Consider the following 20024-nt stretch of genomic DNA (forward strand, 5'->3'; position numbering starts at 1 on the left):
CAGGGCCCTGCATCTTGTATATACATTTTTCTAATTTGGGGAGGGGAAGGGAAATAACAAAATGCTGCAATAAGGATATATTTTGACCCATTCTAATAATGATAAATACAAGATACTAAGTTGAAAACAAACTTACAACTTCATGGGGGGGGGAGGGAGTTGGGGAGGTGGGGAGGGAAGGGATGGTAGGGGAAAAACAAAGGAGGGGATAACAATGCTTGATAGGAAATGCACTGATTACCTTACTCATGTAACTGTAACCCCTCTATACAGTATCTTTACAATAAAAAAACTAAAAAAAAGAAAATATCTTAAATAGAAAATGCTTAAGTAAACGTTCACAAAATTGAACCTATCTTTCTTTCTTTCTTTCTTCCTTCCTTCCTTCCTTCCTTCCTTCCTTCCTTCCTTCCTTCCTTCCTTCCTTCCTTCCTTCCTTCCTTCCTTCCTTCCTGCCTTCCTGCCTTCCTGCCTTCTTTCCTTTCTTTTTTTGTAGGTCATGGGCCTGGGCCTGGGAGCTCTCCCTCAGCTCTTCAGCTCAAGGCAGGTGGTCTTCCACTTGAGCCACAGCACCAGTCCTGGGTTTCTGGTGGCTAATTGGAGATAAGAGTCTCATGGGCTTTCCTGCCTGGGCTGGTTTTGAACCACGATTCTGAGATCTCAGCCTCTTGAGTAGTTAGGATTACAGGCGTGAGCCACCAGTGCCTGGCTGAACATATCTTTTCTAAAATGAAATATACTGGTGCCTGGCTGAACTTATCCTTTCTAAAACGAAATACAGCTGTTAGAAATAGTCCTGTTCTTATGCAGGTAGCTATGGAGCCTTTGTGATCCACTCCTAAGAATGGTGCTTATCAAAATGAACTCCAGGAAATGGAAATGAGATTTTTCATTGTACTGCTTGTGGTTCTTTGTTTTGTCTTGTTTTCTCTTTTGTTGCTGTTTGGTTTTAAATTTCTATACCCTTTGTCTTGTATGTAAGTTTATCTGATTTCGGAGGGGAAGGGGAAGCATAGAAACAGTGGGACAACATGTAAACAAATTCAACAGTTGATACACACTAGAGACTATGTTGGAAATGAACTATACAACATAGAGGGGAAGGGGACCAGAAGGGAAAAAAACTGGGAGGAAATGAAGCAGAGGGTGACACTGTTCAAAAAGAAATGTACTCATTACCTGACTTATGTAACTATAACCCCTATGTACATCACCTTTACAATACTTTAAAAAAAAAAAAAACAAATAGTCCTGTTCACAATAGCACTGAAAACATTCAGAACATAGGAATAACCTGCCAGTGTTTTATGAGAACCACATGATAAGTAAAACTGAGCCATCTAAGAGGTAACTTGAAAAACGGAGACACAGTTGCTTATTGGACTAAAAACTCTCATTGTACACAGACCCATGGGTGTTCAAGTTTGGACTTCTAAGCAAATGCCTTGATAAGAATTGGAGTGAAGGAAAACTTTGTATGGGCACTACAGGTTTAACAGTCCAGAACCAGACTTCTTTCACAAAGGCACTGCTAGGTGGGGAAGTGGAGGGAGGAGTCATTGGCCCTTTTCAGGCAGGAACTGTCTGGTCAGATAAGTTCTGAATGGACTGGGGCTCCTTGATGGCCTCCTTCCTGGGATTGCCACCCTCGACCTCCTAGATGACCTCCTTGTCCAACTCTCCTTGCCCTGCAGCAGCGTGTAGCGTGAGGCCTGGACAAGGAAGTGGTTGGTGGTGCTGCTTCTTCTGGCACAGCAGGCAATGGCACTCCATGACCCGCAGATCCGCAGGGGCCCAGGCTTCCAAGTGGCTCGTACTGCAGTGACAACCCCTGGTGTAGCAGACCAAGCCTAGGAACTCAAGGTGTCTAACAGGAACTTGGCGGAGCCCTTGCAGCTGAAGCCCTTCAGCTTCCGGAATGTCCCTGGCGCTCCCGCTGCGCGCTCACAGGGCCAGCTCAGTCGGGAGACGCCGGGATGCCAATGGATTCAGCTATTGCCTGGAGGCCTGGAGCGCAGCAGATATTTGGGGCGCACTTCCCGGACCCGCTGCAACCAGCATTTCTGCCACATCCTTCCCCCCTCCCCCCTGCCCCCCCCCCTCCCCGCCACCGACAGATCGCCGCTCGCTCTCTGCTCTCCACTGCTTGGCTCTAGAAGCCATCTTGGACTGGTAAGTACAGTACCGCTGGTGACCTTAATCGCTTCACAGAGGCAGCCCGCCATAGCTCGTCATCCCCGTGCCCATGGCGGCTGCAGCCTGCCAAGGCAGTGTCAAGAGCCCAGTAGCTGAAGAGACTACTGGTTTGCACTAGCAGGACTACGTACTTTTCCCATGTGATGTAGAGATCTTTCTCTTGTATCAGAGCAGTCTGTGCTCTCCGCAGCATAGTGGGAAGACAGGCTTTCGCTAAGCAAGATGCAACTGGCCTGGGGGTTGTTGAGATGTAACTATAACAACTAAAAGGTTGTGGAGGAACAGAGGAGTGGAAACAGGGGCACCCAACAAACACCCGTTGGAGGAGGGGTGGAAGGCCAAGAAACACAATATGCCTACATGACAGTGTGTGAGGTAGGGTGTGGGTGTGCGTAATAATAACATCTCTGTGTTCCTATTTCCTCTCGTTTCTAGGTCTGTAGTTTGTTGTCACCATTTTTCACAACTTTGGGTCCCTTTTGTTTTTAGTATTTCTGTTGCTGTCTGGCTTCTCTGTCTTTGTAGTATTCTGACTAATATGTCCAACATTGGAAGGCTTCTAAAAAAGTATTTTTAGGTAATTATACAAAGGGGTAACTATTCAACCCATCGGTTTGTAATTACGGTACATCTTAATCTATATAATCAGTTTCATCATTCTCCCCCCATCTGTCCCAACACAACCCCTCCCCTAAATTTTCCTAGTTGCATAGGATATGCACTGCATGTCATGACTGTGTTCTTCTCCCACCTTTCTGTACTCTGGTCTGGGACTTCCACAGGTGTTTCTCTTATCCTCTAGCCTGTCCCTCATTGCAGTTCCAAAAGGAAGGCCTGGTGATTTTACCCATCCTGAGAATTTTTTTCTTAGGTGAGACAGGAAGTCTAGAGGTGGCTGAGGTGGTCAGAATATCCCTTGTTGCACAAAATGTAAGACACTGGCAAAGTCTTTTGCTCAATAGAGCAAATCTTTGTCTTGGTGAGGGCTCTGAGGGAAGGACCTGAATTTTGTTATTGGTGTTTCATCCTGTTGAGAAGTTAATTGCATATAGATCATATTCTGATTAGTTTGGTTTCCCTGAATTATTGGTGCCAACTTAACAGAAAGCACTGGGTTTCCCCAGTTGAGTAGAAATTTGTCATAGTCAAACAAAACATCCTATTTCATTGAAACTATTCTTTCAAAACAAAACTCTAAATCCTTCCATAATGTTTCATTTTAGAAGTCTGTTAATAATTAAAATCCCAAGTTTACTTTTTCTTGGTTTTTAAATATTACAAGGGAGGGAAAATAGAACTCAAGAGATTTTCCCCACAGTGTTAGATACCTTTATTTTATTTGAAGAAATACACATCTTACGATTTTTTTTTTTTAAATTGTATTTTATTTTATTTGAGAACATACTGTACAAAGGGGCTACAATTACATGGGCAGGATAATGCATACATTTCTTACCAAGCATTGCAGCCTCCTCCTTTGTTTACCCTTCACCTCCCTTCCCAGCCTCCCCCCTCCCCCCACCCAATTACACCCCCCTCCCCCCCTCCCCACCGACATTGTAAAGCTGGTTTTGACATGACATTTTGTACTTCTCATTGTTGCAACAGGTCCACCTGAATCCTTAAACGACTTGTTTGTCCCCATCTACTCCACATGTTATACTGACATCAAATATAGTGAAAACGGGGGTTACACTGTGGGGGAGGGACATACAAAGCAACAAAGAAATAATCTTATAAATGCGTTAGAAACACATGCATGAAAGAAACGAAAACATTAAAATACATATATATTTGGAGATCCAGATTTCACCACCCTGTTGTTAAAACAAGATGGTTACATGCTCCTAACTACTCAGGAGGCTGAGATCTGAGAATCACCATTTGAAACCAGTCCTGGGAAGGAAAGTCAATGGCACTCTTATCTCCAGTTAACCACACATACACAAAAAAAGCTGGAAATGGAGCTATGTCTCAAGTGGTAGAACGCTAGCTTTGAGCAAAAAATAGCCCAGGAACAATGTTCAGGCACTAAGTTCAAGCCCCAGAACTGGCACCAAAAGAAAAAACAAAGGATCATTTTAAGAGCATAGCTTCTGGACTGGGGATGTGGTTTAGTGATAGAGCGTTTGCCTAACATGCAAGAAGTCCTGGGTTCGATTCCCCAGTACCACATAAACAGAAAAACCCAGAAGCGGTTCTGTGGCTCAAGTGGTAGAGCTCAAGGACAGTGCCCAGGCCCTGAGTTAAGCCCTGGGACTGGCAAAAAAAAAAAGCACATAGGATCTAATTACATTTGGAGAGTTACTTTGAATTCCAGATGTTAGTACTAGCCGCAGTACAGATTTATCCCTTAATTAACATACAAAAAATAGTTTAAGGAACTAGAAAATATTAAAATTTTCAACATAAATGAAGCAAAAATGACTCATACATGAGTTGAGTAATGAAAAGTAATAAACATCCTAGAAGAGAAGTTTATAAATGTTTTTAGCAGTGCTGGGAATTGACTGATTGACTGAGGGTATCAAACTAGTTAGGTAGGTAATATACTACTTGAGTTATGTCTCCAACCACTAAGGCTTTTAAAAAAACTTATACAAATATTAGAGAGTTAAGTGTATTTCCTAGTATTTAAGATGAAAAAGTTGATAGGTTTCTTTGTCATTTTTTGTGGCCTCAAATATTCTAGATAAGTGCTTTATCATGAGCTACATAGCCAGCCATTCCCCCTCCTGTGTTTTTTTTTTTTTTTTTTTTTGGTCGGTCATGGGGCTTGACCTCTGGGCCTGGGCACTGTCCCTCAGCTCTTCAGCTCAAGGTGAGTGCTCTGCCACTTGAGCTACAGCACCACTTCCAGTTTCTGGTGGTTTATTGGAGATAAGACTCCCATGGACTGGCTTTAAACTGAGATCCTTGGATCTCAGCCTCCTGAGTAGCTGGGATTACAGGCAGGAGCCACTCGCACCAGGCTCCTCCTTGCTTTTAAAGAAGAACTCTTGTTATAGTATTTTCATCTTTTTGAGTAATTGCATGCAAATATGTGCACTTTCTGACCAAAATAAAATCAGGGCCTCAGATATTAGTTTAATGTACGTTTCTAGACAGATACTCCAAAAGAACTATTTACCTCTAAACGCAGTATGACTGGTTAAGTTCAAAATTCCGCTTCCAGTTTTACCAGAATTAGGGAGCGTAATTAAGCATGGCCAAAGCTCAGTGGTTTCAGATAAGCTATACTTGACAATTTCATGCTAGAATATCAGTCTAGAGATCAAGGTGTAGATGTGAGGATTTCAGAAAAACATGAATTTGACACCAAGTAAATTGGTGTACTGTGGCTTATTGAATTAAGATTTGAAAGGAACTGAGTTTCAGAAATGAAATATCCAGCAACTTGATTCCTGACCCCCTCATTAATGTGTAAGCTTGAGCACCAACTGGCATCTGTAGGGACTCAGCACAGTATTTAGGTGAGTGAGCCAGGGAATAATATACACCTCAGCCTTGGGAATGAACTTTATTGGGCCTTCAGTGCTGCCTAGCTTGCCTTTGTCTCTATACTTCATAATCAAGTGGTAAGAGATTTAAAGTTGTAAAACACTTTTGTGAAATACAAGTGAAGTGAGAATTGTCAGAAAAGTGATATGGTTTTGCTGGGTTTAATGTGTGGTGTTTTTAAACAGTGATTAATATCTTTAATGATTTTTTAGCCATGTGCCGGTGACTCACATCTGTAATTCTAGCTACTCTGGAGGCTAAGATCTGAGGTTTGAAGCTAGCCTGGGTAGGAAAGTCTATGAAACTCATATCTCCAGTTAAACACCAAAAATCCAGAAATGGAGTTGTGACTCAAGTGGTGGAGTGCTAGCCTTGAGCAAAGAAACTCAAGGATAGGACCCAAACCCTAAGTTCAGAACCTAGAGTAGCACAAAAAAAGTCAAGCATGATGGAATATCTAAAAAGCTTTTTAGTGGCCATCCTCTTATACATGTGGCACAAGCAACTCCTGAGCACAAAATATTTATTTATTTATTTTTATTGTTATTGTAAAGGTGATATACAGAGGGGCTGCAGTTATATGAGTCAGATAAAGAGTACATTTCTTTTTTTTTCTTTTTTGATTTGAGAGTACATTTCTTTTTAAACAATGTCACACCTTCCTTCACTCACCCAGTTTTTCCCTTTCATCCCCACCCAAAAGTTGTATAGTTCTTTTTCAACATAGTGGATATCACTACTGCATTTGTTCACCCTTTGTCCCACCATTTCTGCCCCCTTACTTTCCCAAAGACACATACATGAACAAACAAGACAAAAGGAAAAGAAAATAAAAACCTTTGCTGAAGTTCATTTGGATAAATATTATTTTATATGATTAGATGCATGTAAGCATTGCACCTTTGTATTCCTTTTCTGAAAAGATTCTCCTTTTTGAATGCCTAGAGAGCTGTATAATTTAATATGTGTGTGTGTGTGTGTGTGTGTGTGTGTGTGAAACCATCCAGTGTGTTTACTTGTAGATTTATAGGCACATTCTAACTAACACAATGAAGGAAACTATGTAACCTAGGTTTCTTTGGATCTTGCTTACTTCACTTAATATTAATATAATTTTTCCAAGTCTTTTTCCATTTCCTTACAAATGAGGCAATGTCATTCTAATGGATGAGTAGACTTCCATTGTGTATAAATACCACATTTTCCTGATCCATTCATCCACTGAAAGGTAATCTGGGTTGATTCCGTGTCTCATGAGCATACTTGTGCTAGTAGGTTTAGTGTGGCAATGTGTATTATTGGCTAAATACCGAGGTATGAGATTGCTGGGTTACAGGGAAGCTCTATGTTTGGTCTTTTGAGGAACCTCCATACTGCTTTCCAGCGTGGTTGAACAAGTTTACATTCCCACCAACAGTTTAATAGGGTTCCCTTTTGGCCACTTCCCTGCCAACATTTGTTATTGTTAGTTTTCTTTTTTTTTCTTAAAGGGAGAAAGGCATCAGTATTTATTTCAGATTCTGTTATTTTGCCAGTCCTGGGGCTTAAACTCAGGGTCTGGGCACTGTCCCTCAGATTCTGTTTTGTATATATACCACTCTGTACAGTATCTTTAATATATATAATATATATTATATATAATGTATATATTATATAATATTGTATATAGTATATATTATATATAACATATATTATATAATTATATAATAAATTATATATTATGTATGTTATATATTATATACATAATATATTATATAATTATATATATTATGTTATACATTATATAACATATTATATACTATACTATATATTATGTATATTATATGTAATGTATGTTAGTATAATATATTATATATATTATATTATACATCATATATTATATAATATATAATATTATATTATATATTACACATATATTATATATGATATATACATTATATAAATATATTATACATAACATATGTGTGATAAATAGTATATGATACTCCTCAGAATAATTGCATACTATAAATTCATTTAATCTAAATCACAATTAACTGTTCTTATTATAAATTACAATTGTAAAAGTGTATGTCTTACATACTTATATTATCTTAAAATAAGTATACTTGCCCTTGAGTTACAAATAAACTTGTCAAGAACTATGGTGTTAACTTTTTCTCTTCTCCCAAAATTTAATATATATTTCACAGAAGACCTCATTTGGCTCTTCAGCTGTTCCTGAATAATATACTACTACTGAAATTTCTTCATACTTTGATGTTACTTCTTTTTTTGATATCAATAGTTTTCTATTGTTAAGGATTTCTTTTTTTTTATTTGAAAATACCGTACAGAGGGGTTACAATTACAGTGGCAAGGTAATGAGTACATTTCTTATCAAGCATGGTTGTCTCTTCCTTTGTTTCCCCTTCCCATCCCTTCCCATCTCTGGCCCCCCCCCCTCCAATGTTGAAAAGTTCGTTCTTCTACATAACGACTTGTACATCTCATTGTTGCAATGGGTCTACCTGTATCCCTATTTAAACGATTTGTTTTTTCCCTTCCCCTCCACAAATTATACCAACATCAAATATAATGAAAGCAGGGGTTATACCATGGGGGAGGGACATACAAAGCAACAAAGAAATCATCTGATAAATATCTTAGAAAAAATCACAAGAAAGAAAAAAACATTTGAATACTTATCTTGGGGTTCATTTCACTTAACATCAACTTATCTGACCTTTTCTGCTTGTCTCAGACATATACTAGTTATTGTAAATAAGGGAAACCATGGGACCTATGTTTCTTTGGGCCTGGCTTACTTCACTTAATATAATTTGTTCCAAGTCTTTCCATTTCCTAACAAATGGGGCAATGTCATTCTTTCTGATGGAGACTTAGAATTCCATTGTGTGTGTGTGTGCATCTACTGAGGGGCATTTGGGGTAGTTCCATATCTTAGCTATGGTAAATAATACTGCAATAAACATAGTTGTGCTGGTAGCTTTGGTATGACCTTGTTTGTGATCGTTTGGGTAAATTCCCAAAAGTGGGATTGCTGGGTCATAGGGGAGCTCTATGTGGAGTCTTTTGAGGAAACTCCAAACTGCTTTCCAAAGTGGTTGAACAAGTTTACACTCCCACCAACAATGCAGTAGGGTTCCCTTCTGGCCACATCCCCTCCAACATCTATTGATATTAGAGTTCTTGATTATAGCCATTCTAACTGGGGTGAGGAGGTTCTCAATGTTGTTTTGATTTGCATTTCTTTTATGTCTAGGGAGGTTGAGCATTTCTTCATGTGTCTATTGGCCATCTTTCTTTCCTCTTCAGAGAAGTTTCTCTTTAAGTCTTTAGCCCACTTATTAATAGGTTGGTTGTTTCTCTGAAGATTTGTAGTTGAGGGATTTAATTTTTTGAGTTCCAGGTATATTTTAGATATGAGACCCTTGTCCGTTGTATGGCTAGTGAAGATCTTCTTTCAGTCTGTGGGCTTTCTATTGATCTTGCTGGCTATGTCCTTTGCCATGCAGAAGGTCTCCAGTTTCAAAAAATATGGAATGCTTCATGAATTTGCGTGTCATCCTTGAGCAGGGGCCCATGGGAATCTTCTCTGTATTGTTCCAATTTTAGTATATGTACCTCCGAAGCAAGCACTTGTTAATTTTCTTGATAATGGCCATTCTAACTGGGATGAGTTGGAATGTCAATGTTGTTTTTATTTTTATTTCTTTTCTTGCCAGGATGTGCCCACTGGCCATCCTTCCTTCTTCTTCCGAGAAGTCTTTCTTTAAGTCTTTAACCCATTTGTTAATTGGATTGTTGTTTCTTTGAGGGTTTGTTTTTACAGTTTAATTTTTTGAGGTCTAAGTATATTTTAGATATCAGGCTTTTTTCTGATGCACAGGTGGCAAAAAAAAAATCTCCCATTCTGTGGACTTTCCATTTATCTTGTTAGCTATGTCCTTTGCCGTGCAGAAACTCTTCAGTTTCATGCGGTCCCATTTGTCCATTCTTTCTTTGACTTGTTGTGATTTTTGATCTTTACTTGTGAGCACAGAATATTTAAAGTCTTGTGCGTTCCTCTGCTTCCTGACAGAGAACTAGAAATGAGTGTGAATTCTGTATTTAACACACTTGAGTGGTATGACTGGTATTACAACTTTCATGACTGTAAACATAGCTTTTTTATGATGCCAAATGTGTGTCCAACTTGTTTCATTTATGGTTGTGAATAAATCTGGTGTTTTTCTGTAAGTAGTCAATATTTAGATCAATTGATGCTTGGTAACAAAATTACTTATGACCAATGTGATGAAACAGTTGCTTACATACTCTTTTCTCTGGATAGCTGGAATTCCCTAGCCGAGTTAAAATGGTGGCATTCTGTGCAAACCTGCAAGGCAGTCATAGGTCATGGGATCTAGAAATTTTATCTTGCATAAGCCAGTCTCATCGAACTACCTCTGGTGCAGCAGTGATACACTCTGTAGTGTGAATAGTTACCATCATAAAGAGAGAACTAGGCAGGAATATTACTGTGGAAAAGAGAATGCAAGCAGTAGAATTAGAGTCCCTTTATACTAAAATATTGATTTTCTTGTATAAAACTAAATAGGTATCAGAGTTGAATTGCATTCTCTCTAAATGTAAGGGCTTCAGTTTTTAATGTTGTCTTTTTGCTTAATAAATATTTGTTTTCCTGAATAGCTCCCAAATTGGTTGGAGGTTCTCTCTGCTTCCTGTTCTAAGGTTTCTTTTTTTTTATTTTATTTTTTATTATTTTTATAAAGGTGATATACAGAGGAGTTACTGTCTCATAAGTCAGGTAATGGGTACATTTCTTTTTTTGGGGGGGGGGGGTGCCGGTTGTGGGGCCTGAACTCTGGGCCTGAGTGCTGTCCCTCAGCTCTTCAGCTCAAGGCTAGTGCTCTACCACTTGAGCCACAGTGCCACTTCCGGCTTTTTCTTTTTACTTATGTGGTGCTGAGGAATTGAAACCAGGGCCTCAGGCATGCAAGGCAAGAGCTCTACCACTGAACCACCTTCCCAGCCCCAATGAGTACATTTCTGAAATTTTTGGACAATGTCCCTCCTTCTTTTCCTCTTTCCCAGTTTTTTCACTGGTCCTCACCCACAAATTGTATAGTTTATTTTCAACATAGTATCTACTGATTACCACTGCTGCATTTGTTCACCCTTTGTGCTTCCATTTCTATGTCCTCCTTACTTACCCTACTAAAGACAGATAAATGAACAAACGAGACAAAAAGAAAAAAAATCTCGTGTATCCATTTCCTGGAATTTATTCCAATAAATATTATTTTATATGATCAGATGCACATAGGTATTGTGCCTCCTAAAAGTATCCTCTTTTGGTCTCACTGTGTATGAAATCTGAGAGTCTTGTATAATTTATCATGCCCAATGTATTTTAGATCTGTCTTCCACATATAAGAGAAAACATGTGCCTCTTGTCTCTCTGAGCTTGACTTACCTCACTTAACATGATTTCTCCATCCATTTCCCTACAAAAGGCATAATATTATTTTCTAATGGCTATCTAAAATTCCATTGTGTATAGGTACCACATTTTTTTGGATCCCTCATCTACTGTAGGGCATCTTGGCTGTCCCATAACCTGGCTGTTGTTAATATTGCAACTATAAACATGGATGTGCAAGTAAGATTTCATTATTGAAACTGGTTAAGCACTCAAAGCTGTTTTTGTTTTTGTCTTTGTTTTGTTTTGGTGCCAGTCCTAAGGACTGAACTCAGGACCTGGGTGCTGTCCTTGACCTCTTTACTCAAGGCTAGGGCTCTACTATTTGAGCCACAACTCCACTTCCAGCTTTTTAGTGGCTAATTGGAGATAAGAGTCTCAAAGACTTTCCTGCCTAGGCTGACTTAGAACCATGATCCTTAGATCTCAGCTTCCTGAGTAGCCAACAGTGCCCAGCCCACCAAGATATTTTTGTCTGTTCCTTTAAGTGGCATTTGATTTACTCAAGTCTGATGAAATGTGCAGTGTTACAGACTTAACATACATTTTCTGGATATTTAATTTGTTTTTAAACTCCAAAAATATTTTCCTTATTACATTTAGACTGAGAATGGAAAGGGTTTAGATCTATACATAAAATCTATAATCTCAAATCACTCTTAGCTTTATAGACAGCTATATACATTGTTTTATACAATATTCTTCTGTATACGATTCATTCAGAATGTTACAAAAGATTTGAACATTATTTGTAATTACAGATTACAAATAATGTTCAAATCTTTCATAACGTTTTCTTCTAAGAAGAAACACATTTCCAGAGAAAAGAGGTTAAAAAGTAAAAATATGTTAATTTGGTTTTGCTAGTCAATCTCATATTTAAAAGAATAAACTGTGATAAGATTTAAAAAATCAAACAAACCTCAAATATATAACCTAATAGTATACTTCAAGCTCCTAGAAAGAGAATTGAGCAAGCCAAACTTGTAGTAGATAGAAAGAGACAACAAACATTAGGGCAGAAATCAATAAGAGATAAAACGACTAAAGGAATTATTGAAATAATGATGAAGGAGTTGGTTCTTTCAAAATATAAACAAGATTGACAGATCCTTAGGCAACTGAGCCAAAAGAAAGAAATAACAGACCCGAATTGAGATGAAAAAAGATATCACAATAAATACCAATGAAATTCATAGGATCCTAAGGGACATTTCCAAACCTTATATTCCAATAGACTGGAAAATTTAGAAAAAAAAAAAAGATAACGTTCATGATACAGATGATTTATTGAAACTGAACAAAGAAAATACAAATATACAGATATGTACTGACTGATGAGATTGTAGCATCAACAACTAATAATCCAACAAAGCAAAGCCCAACAAATTCCCTGTTGAATTCTGAGACCTTCAAAGAAGAAACTACAGCAATGTTCCTTAAACTACTCCTTAAAGGAAAAAAGAAAGGAATATTTCCAAATTCATTCTATGAAGTTAGTATTACCTTGACACCAAAAAAAATTGAAGACACCTCAACAACAATAAATAAAATTACAGAAAAAGATACAAAAAGTCAATGAAATATTTGTAATCTGAAAGCAACAGCACATTAAAACATTATACATCATGATCAACTTAGGTTCAATCTTAGGATGAAAGAATCATTCAAATAAATAAATGTAAAATAGAATATTAGGGACTAAAACATTTACATGAGTATGTCAATAGATGGACAAAAAGTGTTTGAAAAATTTAACATCCTTCATGACAAAGATCCTGAAGAAACTAGTAGTAGAAGGAACTTACCTCAATAAAATATAGGACATATATGTGAAACATATAGTTAACATTGTATTAAGTGGGGACACACAGAAAACATTTTCTCTAAATTCAGGAATGAGACAAGGGTGTCCATTATCTCTACTCATTCAATATAATACTTGAATTATTAGCCATAGCAATAAGTCAAAATAAAGAAATAAAAGTGATACAAACCGGAAGAGGAAGTCAAAATTGAAGATGAGATGATACTATTTTTAAGTCCCTAAATATTTCACCAGAATATTCTTAGATCTCAGAAACCCTTTTGGTGCAAGATGCAAAATCAATATGAAAAAATACATTCCTATATACTAGTAGTAAAAAAGTTGAAAAAGAATTGAAGAAAACAGTCCCATGCACAATAACCTCAAAAAACCAAAGTGTTTTTTTTTTTTTTTTTTTTGTAGTAAGACTCATACTACTGGGGAAATAAGATCAAGGGTTGACTACCAGGGTTGCATCAGAGGAAATCGTTTCTTTGGATTACAGCAAACAAATTATCATAGTGAACAGATAGCCTGTCTAATAGGAGGAAACTCTTGTCAATTATTCATCAGGCAAGGAAGGGATTAATATCTAGAATATATAAAGAGCTTAAAAAAAACAAACTAATGAGCATCAAAAGAAGTAATCAAATCAAGAGATGAACAAAGGAAATTTAACAGTTTTAAAAATATATAAATTGTTTAATAAATACATGAAGAGATATTAGACATCCTCAGCCTTCAACAAATGCAAGTAGCAACATCATTGATACTTAAAATATAATAAAAAAAATTGTGCCAGTCTTAGAGCTTGAATTCAGGGCCTGTGCGTTGTTCCTGAGTTTTTTGTTACTCAAGACTAGCACTATACCACTAGAACCATAGCTCTATTTCTGGCTTTCTTTCGTTGTTGTTTTTGGTTGATTTTCCTGTTTGTTTGTTTGTTTCATGGTTAATTGGAGATAAGTCTCACGTACTTTCCTGCATGGGGTGTCTCTGAACTGTATTCCTCAGATCTCAGCCTCCTGAGTATCTAGGAATAGAGGCTTGAGCCACCTTACCCAGCTTGTGTGTGTGTGTGTGTGTGTGTGTGTGTGTGTGTGTGTGTGTGTGTGTGTGTGTGTGCTAGGGCTTGAACTGAGGGCCTTGGCACATTCCCTGAGCTTAAACTCAGTTCCTGGGTGCTGTCCTTGAGCTTTATTGCTCAAGGCTAGCACTCTGCCACTTGAGCCACAGCTCCACTTCCAGCTTTTTGGTAGTTAATCAGAAATAATAGTTTCACAGACTTTCCTGCCCTGGCTGGCTAAAAAACATGATCCTCAGATCTCAGCCTCATGAGTAGCTAGGATTACGTGTGTAGGTCACCAGTGTCTGGCTAAAATAATAATAATAACTATGTTGTATATAATATTAGTATAATAATATATATAATATGTAATATAACATATATGACACATATAACATAATATAATAATGTTATATAATAATTATAATAATATTTTAATATTTTACCAGCCAGATTGGTAGCCAGGGAAAAAAAAGCTGACCAGGATAGGAAATTCTCATAAAAGAAGTCACTATAGAATCAGTACAGAGATTCCTCCCCTCCCTTAAAAAAAAACCCTACACAGGTAACTACCATATGGTCCTGTTTTGCCACTGTTGGGCATATAGGGGAAGTGTATGTCAGCATGTATATGTGGGAATATCATGGTAAAACCTGTTCCTTTGTTGCCTGTAATCTTGCCTACTCAGAGATCTTAGGATCATGGTTTAAAACCAGCTGATGCAGCAAATCTGAGCGACTCTTATTTCCATTTAGCCAGAAAATAGCCAGAATTGGAGGTTTGGCTCAAGTGGTAGAGCACCAACCTCGAGCCGAAAAAGCTAAAGAAGAGCTGAAGGTCCTGAGTTCAAGCCCCAGTAGTGGCAAACATACAATCCCCCCTCACTTTATACAATTACTATACACTAAAATTTTTTATTTTGAATTTAATGTTAAAAACAAGCATTCTAAGTGGAGAGTGTAAGCAATCATGTAGAATCACATAAGACCATGCAGTATGATGAGAAAGTACATGGTATTTCCCAGGATAAGCATCTGGAGAAAATGAGGTGCTTAATGTATTCAGCAAATATATATGGAGAACTCACTATGAGATGCCATTTTCTGAGTGTGTAGAAAATACCATGATGAGCAAAAACCATATCTCCTGGTCAAATCAAGAGAGGTGGAGATGTGACTCAAGGGGAAAAGGACTTACCTAGCAAACACAAAGCCCTGAGTTTAAGACCAAATGCCACCAAAAACCAGGAAAAGGACAAAGAAATGAGTACTGAAATCATGATGCAATATAATCCTTCTTGTGTTTGAATTGTGCTCTACTTCTAAAATGCAGGATTCTAAATGTTTTACCATAAAGAAATGACAAATATTTGAGAATATAGCCATTCCGCAATTTGTACACACAGAATACAAGTCATATGATAACCCATAACTATTTACAATTTGCTTTCGTGGACCACTTGAGAATTCTTTTTAATTAAAACTAAGTAGCCCTTTTCATACAGAAAGCATATGAAGATGTTTATGGCAAAATAGTATTAATAGTCATCCTTGGGTGATGAAATTGTGGATATGATTTTCTTTATTATACCTTATCCATGTTCTGAATTTTCTACATTTAAATTGATTGACCTCTGTAAATGAAGGAATGTGTGTTACAAATATAAAATCATGTAGATAAATCCCAGGACAAGTAAAGAAAAAGAATGACTGACTCCTAAATAAAAGTACAGGTAGATTTGTGCCTAGGCAGATACATCAGAGGGAAAATACTTATTTACAAAGCAAATAGTTTTGCCCAGGAAGGTGACTTTTAGCAAGGAAAGCCAGAAACACCAGGTTTGGTATAAGAGGCTTTCCTCTGATAGCTTTACCATGATTACAGGGCTGTTATTACTGATGCCTGCAAAGTTCTCTGCAATACGTACAGATTTTTAACAAAGGAAAATGGATTTACAAAAATTCATACAGGTACAAAATCTCTTTTAAGTTTCACGTTCCTGTTTGAGTACAGCCTCCAATCCTCCAGCTCCCTCTTTCCCCAAATCTACAGCTTTTATCCTCCTAAAGGCCCTCACTCCACTGGCTGCCTCCATTATGATTCCATCCTGTCCACAAGGCACTTCCTCTCCCTGTTTACCTAGAGCTATGAATTCTCCCTGTCATACTCACTCTGTTAGATTCTCTCTCGTCCCCAACCTCCTGCCAATACTCCTTAAGAAGACTAATTCTATACCCTTGAAGCCTGTCCTATATGGTATTATGACTGCTTATAAAACCCCTATACAAGCAGACACTAATTACCATGGTCCAGCAGCAGAATGAACTGGGCCTCCCAAGGGCAAGGGGATTGATGAAGGAGATGGAGAGAAGGCTGATTGCACAACTCTGTTTATTCCAACAAAAGCCTCAGCTACATACACTTTCTGTATTTGTCAAATGCTTGCATCACCTTGTCCTAGGACCCACTGCACCAACAAGTGCAGATAGTATGCATCCTTCCTCATTCTATTTCAATCTAACTTTGTCCACCATACTCTCTCAGATTAGCCCTCTGGCCCAGAAGCTGAAAGGAACACTTCCTCAAACAAAAGGTCAAGTACTTGCAGCCCCAAGGGTTGGAGTCAATAGCCATGAAGCACAGCTTGCCAGCTCCTGGCACCTCAGGGTCTGCAACAACTAATAAGTGCCTTGATAGTCACTAATCATTCATTGGGGAACCCCTAAACTAGTAAATTTTTAGTTCCTGCTTAATGAACTGATCCAGAAAAGGAGAACATATTTCCAAAGAAAGGAATTAGGACTGGGAAGGCCTTTCTGCTCCTTGAGTCCTTGGAAAGGCAGAGCATCTGGAAGGAACTGGTTCTCGGTGGACTCCTGTTCCCTTTTCAAGAACTTCAGCAGAGTATAAGTGACCATCCAGTGCTGTGGGAAAGTCATGAATCTGTGTCTGGTTGCTTTTGTTTTCTCAGCAAATGATCAGTGAATATAGTGATAAGAGCTGGTGTGTGCTTGAGTAGTGCTATTTTAAGTGGACAAGAAAAAAGCCACATCCCAGGAAGGTGTTCAGAGTAGTTCTTTTAAGGCAGTGGCCAGGAGATTAAGCAGGAATGAAAAAGGAGGAGAGGTATGTAGATGAGGGGGAGAGTTCATAGAACTCTGTAAGCTGGATAAGGAATTGTGGGTGGTAAGAAACATTGTACAGTCTGTGCCATGGACACTTCCAGGCATCTGAATACTGTAGATGCTGGACTTTATAGAGTGAGCCTGAGAGACAGGAAGTGGTGCTGTGGATTATGAGAGAAGGGGATAAAGAAAAGTACATCCCAGGTAGCTGTGGTCAGGTGACTCATCTTAGAGGAAGAAAGGCTTCAGTGGCAGCTCTTCATCCTCTTGTGCTGCCCTTGGGATTTCAGGGATGAGGGCTGAGAGGAAGATAATGAATGAGCCCTGTGAGGAGCACTGATTAAAGCCCTTGGAAGTAGGAAAGCCTTAGAAGTGAGAAGATTGAAGCATTCCTTGATGACAACTAGGGACTTTCTGGTTTTTTTTTCTTCCCTTCAGAATAAACAGACAGTAGCTACAGCAATAAGACAAGATGCAAACATAAAGGGGATCCAAATAGGGAAAGATGAATTAAAACTCTCCTTCCTTGTGGACGACATGATCTTGTATTTAAAGAATCCCATGGACTCCACTCCCAAATTACTTGAGCTGATTAGAAACTTTGGGAAAGTAACAGGGTATCAAATTAACCGTCAAAAACCAATGGCTTTTCAGTATGCCAACAATGAGAAGAACACGGCTGAAATCAGGAAAGCAACTCCTTTTGTAATAGTCCCACACTGGACTGAGGACCAATAGAATAGAAGTGAAGTCCCAGAACTGAACCCACAGATCTGTAGCCATCTAATCTTTGATAAGGGAGCTAAAAAAAATAGAATGGAAGAAAGACAGCCTCTTCAGTAATGGTACTGGCAAAATTGGTTAAACACCTGTAAAAAACTAAAGTTAGATCCTTATATATTACCCTACACCAGGAGCAACTCCAAATGGTTCAAAGACCTTGAAGTCAAAGCAGACACCCTGAAAACATTAAGGGACTGAATAGGAGAACCTCTAGGGCTGCTTGGCACAGGCTGAAATTTTCTCACTGGAGACTCAGAAACACAACAAATCAAAGAAAGGTTGGACAAATGGGATTGCATGAAATTGCAGAGCTTCTGCATGGCAAAAGACATAGCTAGCAAGATCAATAGAAAGCCCACGGATTGGGAGAAGATCTTCACTAGCCATACAACGGATAAGGATCTCATATCTAAAATATACTTAGGACTCAAAAAATTAAATCCCCCAACAACAAATCTTCAACGAAACTACTGCCAGAAAATAAGTGGGCTAAAGACTTAAAGAGAAACTTCTCTGAAGAGGAAAGAAGGATGGCCAATAGACAGATGAAGAAATGTTCAACTTCTCTAACCATAAAAGAAATGTAAATCAAAACCACATTGAGATACCACTTCACCCCAATTAGAATGGCTATAAACAAGAACTCTAATAACAACAGATGCTGGAGGGGATGTGGCCAGAAGGGGACACTGCTGCACTGTGAGTGGGAATTTGAACTTGTTCAACCATTCTGGAAAGCAGTATGGAGCTTTCTCAAAAGACTCCACATAAAGCTCCCCTATGACCCAGCAATCCCACTTTTGGGCATTTACCCGAACATTCACAAACAAGACCATACTAAAGGTACCAGCACAACTATGTTTATTGCAGCATTATTTACCATAGCTAAGATATGGAACCAACCCAGATACCATACCCCTCAGTAGATGAATGGATCAAGAAAATGTGGTATATATATTCAATGGAATTCTATGCCTTCATCAGCAAGAATGACATTGCCCCATTTGTTAGGGAATGGAAAGACTTGGGAAAAATTACATTAAGTGAAGTAGCCAGGCCCAAAGAAGCACAGGTCCCATGGTTTCCCTTATTTGCAATAACTACCATAAGTCTAGGACAAGCAGAACAGGTCAAAAGCTATGTACATATGACCAGGTAAGATGATGTTAAGCGAAATGAACCCCAAGGTAGGGACACAACTTATTTTTTCTTGCTTGCTATTGTTCCTAACGTATGTATAATGTACCATGTGATTTTTTTGTTGTTGTTTCGTTGGTTTGTTTCTCCCCCATGGTATAACACCCTGTTTTCACTGTATTTGATTTCGGTATAATTTGTGGAGAGGAAGGGCAAAAACAAAATGTTAAACAGGGATATAGGCTGACCCATTGTAACATTGAGATGTACAAGACACTGTTGAACAATGAAGTTTACAATTTAAGCGGGGCAGGTAGTATGTAGTTGTGGAAGTGGGAGGGAAGGGATGGTAGGGGAAAAACAAAAGGAGGAGGCAAAAATGCTTGATAAGAAGTGTACACATTACCTTGTTCATGTAACTGTGACCCCTCTATACAGTAGTTTCACAATAAAAATCTTATTATATAAAAAAAGAAATGTACTCATTACCTTGCTCACGTAACTGTAACCTCTCTGAACACTATTTTTACAATAAAAAATTTAAAAGACGAATAAGCGGGATGGAAAGTGTTCAAGTTAAACAGAGTATGTTTATTTGAAGGTAAAAGGAAAGCCGTAAAAGATGGGGGGCAGGTGTATCTTTGGTTTGATTTGTTAAGCAGTGGTAGCTCACTGCTAAAGGTCTCCCTGATTGAATGCAAGTTTCTGTTTGGACCCCTCCCAGCCTAGGGGAAAATGAGAGGGCCTGCTTTCTTCTATTGCACCTGGTCTAACTATGTTTGCCTGACTTGGAACTTGACATCCCAAGCAGGGGAAAGAAATCTAGGAATGACCTAACTAAGACTCAAATGACCTTTGGTCTTTTTAGTCTCACAGGAAAGGACCTCTATTTACCTAGTGAAAGTATCCATTAGGACCAG

General features: G+C 38.3%; 1 non-coding gene across 1 annotated transcript; it reads right to left on the reverse strand.

Moving 5' to 3' along the window:
* Window positions 1–9231: 9231 nt before the first annotated feature.
* LOC138807428 (U6 spliceosomal RNA) lies at window positions 9232–9339 on the reverse strand. The gene has a single exon (XR_011366146.1). It is a non-coding gene; the product is annotated as a U6 spliceosomal RNA (small nuclear RNA).
* Window positions 9340–20024: the final 10685 nt, after the last annotated feature.

Source organism: Dipodomys merriami, unplaced genomic scaffold (genome assembly GCF_024711535.1).
Source record: "Dipodomys merriami isolate MVZ:Mamm:240054 unplaced genomic scaffold, mDipMer1.0.p SCAF_101, whole genome shotgun sequence".
In the NCBI taxonomy this organism is placed as follows: Eukaryota; Metazoa; Chordata; class Mammalia; order Rodentia; family Heteromyidae; genus Dipodomys; species Dipodomys merriami.